This window comes from Dasypus novemcinctus, chromosome 10, assembly GCF_030445035.2.
Source record: "Dasypus novemcinctus isolate mDasNov1 chromosome 10, mDasNov1.1.hap2, whole genome shotgun sequence".
NCBI lineage: Eukaryota > Metazoa > Chordata > Mammalia > Cingulata > Dasypodidae > Dasypus > Dasypus novemcinctus.
This window is the reverse complement of record NC_080682.1, coordinates 29,307,756-29,310,827: the sequence shown is the minus strand read 5'-3', so window position 1 is coordinate 29,310,827 and position 3,072 is coordinate 29,307,756. Positions and strand designations below refer to the sequence as shown.

General features: G+C 40.0%; 1 pseudogene; it reads right to left on the bottom strand.

Annotated features, from left to right (window-relative positions):
* Positions 1-206: 206 nt before the first annotated feature.
* Positions 207-304, bottom strand: LOC111766103 (U6 spliceosomal RNA; annotated as a pseudogene).
* Between the last annotated feature and the right edge of the window lie 2,768 nt (positions 305-3,072).

The following is a 3,072-nucleotide window of genomic DNA, read 5'->3' as shown; positions in this document are numbered from 1 at the left end:
TTATTTTCTTGAATTTATTAAGATCTGCTTTGTGACCAAACATATGGTCTATCCTGGTTAAAGATTCATGAGCATTTAAAAAGAATGCATATCCTTCTAGTTGGGGGTACAATGTTCTGTATATGTCTATTAGGTTTAATCCATTTATCATATTATTCAAAATCTCTGTTTCTTTATTGATCCTCTGCCCAGTGTTCTATCTAATGCAATAAAACAAGCACTTCACAAATTTGCATGTCATCCTTGTGCATGTTAATTTTTTCTGTATCATTCCAATTTTAGTATATTGCTGCCAAACTAAGCACCATCTCATTCCTTTTTATTTTTATTTATTTTTTTAAAGATTTATTTTTTATTTATTTAATTCCCCTCCCCTCCCCCAGTTGTCTGTTTTCTGTGTCTTTTTGCTGCGTCTTGTTTCTTTGTCCGCTTCTGTTGTCGTCAGCAGCACAGGAAGTGTGGGTGGCGCCATTCCTCTGCAGGCTGCTCCCTCCTTCACGCTGGGCGGCTCTCCTTATGGGTGCACTCCTTGCGCGTGGGGCTCCCCTATGCGGGGGACACCCCTGTGTGGCACGGCACTCCTTGCGCGCATCAGCACTGCGCATGGGCCAGCTCCACATGGGTCAAGGAGGCCCGGGGCTTGAACCGCGGACCTCCCATGTGGTAGACGGACACCCTAACCACTGGGCCAAAGTCCGTTTCCCCTCATTCCTTTTTAAATGTAAAATTTAACATTTTAAATGTAACATTTAAAAAAAATGAGTTCTCCATATATCCCCCCCCCTTCACCCCACTCCTCCCACATCAACAACCTCTTTCAGCATGGTGGCACATTTCATTGCATTTGGTGAATTCATTTTGGAGCACAGCTGCAGCACATGGATAATGGTTTATCTTGTAGTGTACTCTCTCCCTCAGTCCACCCAGAGGGCCACGGCTGTACATACAATTTCCAACATCTGTCCCTGCAGTACCACTCAGGACAACTCCAAGTCCTGAAAATGCCCCCACATCATGTCTCTTCTTCCTTCTTCCTACCCTCAACAGCTACCATGGCCACTTTCTCCACATCAATGCTAGAATTTCTTCCCTTACTAATCATAATAGTTCCATAGTAGAATATCAGTAAGTCCATTCTAATTCATCCTCTATTCATCCAGCCTGTGCACCCTGGCATGTTTATGTCCACTCTCCCTCTATATCAAGAGGGGGCTTAGTTTCCACATGGATGAAGGATGCAATTCTCCTGCTTGCAGCTGTAGGCGCTCTTGGGTCCCTGGTGTGGTGATGACCTTCTTCACCTCCCTGTTAGCTCTCCAGGGTAAATCCAATAAACCAGACAGTAGGAGTTGCAAGAATGCTGAGGCTCAGGGCCTGCTGTCACATGAACATTCCAGAAATTTAAGCCTCCTGAATATACACCAATCCCAGTGCCAACCACAGGTCTGGTAAAAGTAACAGTAGAGGCATGTATACAAAGGTCATATCTGAGTCCAACTCCATCACACTCAGAAACACAAACTCCAAAGTAGGGCCAACTGACATGGCACTGAACTCCAGAGCCATCTGCCATGACCATAGAACCTGTGGGTCTCTGTAGCCCTCAGGAGAACCAGTACCTGGGCTTCTATCTACTTTGACTGTCTCTGGGACACAGTTGAGGCATGCATAAGCACCATCTCATTACTTTTTAAACATTTACTTTTCAGACTCTGTACAAATAAAAGAAGTGTTACATAAAAAATACAGAAAAATAATACTGGGGTTTGTAATTACCCACATGGTTACTATAGCAGAAATCTTTATTCCTTTACACTACTTCAATCCCTGTCTGTTGTCCTTACCTTTTTGTCTGAAGAGTTCCTTTTAACGTTGGTTGTGTGGCAGATTAGTGGTGATGATTTCCTTCAGATTTTGTTTAACTGGCAAAGTCTTAATCTTTCCCTCATTTTATAAACTGTCTTGTGAGATATAAAATTCTTGATTGAAATTGTTTTCTTTCAACACTAAAATATTTCATATCACTGTCCTATTGTCTCCATAGTTTTGATGAGGAATTGCACTTAATTTTATAAGGACTGCATTTTCCATAATGTATTGCTTTTCTATTGCAGCTTAAAGAACTCTTCTTTGTCCTTGCATTCTCCAATTTGACTATCTTGTGTCATTGCTTATTTCTTGTCTTTCATTAAAATGAGAAGTGTTGTGCTCTTATTTTTTTGAATATTACTCTTTTCCCTTCTGCTTTTTCTACTTTTAGGACTTCTAATATGACTATATTGGCAATTTTTAAGGTATCCCACAGGTCTTTCTTTCTGTGATCAGTTTTCTCATCATTTTTCTTCATGGTCTTCAGCCTGAATCATTTCGAATTTCTTGTCTTCTAATTAGCTGATTTTTTATTCTGTATATAGCTATCATGGGTTCTTCTTCCTTCATGATTTTGGAAGTATTATCTTCCTTTGGATGGGTGAAATATTTTTGTGTCTTTGTCATGTATATTTGCACACTGTATATTTTAAACTTTTAATCTTTTTTTTTTTTATTTTAACTTTTCAGAGATTTAATCCCTGAGCTGTCTTTTTTTCAAGTTTGTTTCAGGCTAATGATATTACAAATACAACCTTCAGTTTCAGAAGCTAAGAAAAATAAACATATACAAAAAAGCATCTTGTACTACCTTTGGAAATTGGCTCTGTGTTGACTGGTGCTTTTCCTTAGAGTTTATCTCTTTTATCAAGTGTATCAGCCTGGGGCTAACCTGTGGGTTCTTATCCTTCTTTCTTTTATCTTGTCCAGGGCTTGTGTCTTGGTCTTAGGAATGCCCCTGCAAATGGGAATTAGAATGCATCCTATATCCCTATGAATTAGACTTTCACTTACTTCAGCAAGCTCTTCTGTATGTTTAAATTCCAAAACCCTTTGTCCCAGGTTGCTGTGTTCATTGTTTCTTACACTGCTTCTAGTGTGGGCAAACTTTCTGCCTGCAGCTCTAGTTTTGGGAGAGTGAGACAGAAATGAATGTCCTGGGTCTGGCTTTCAAGTTGCCACTGGATAGATTTGAACTGGCCT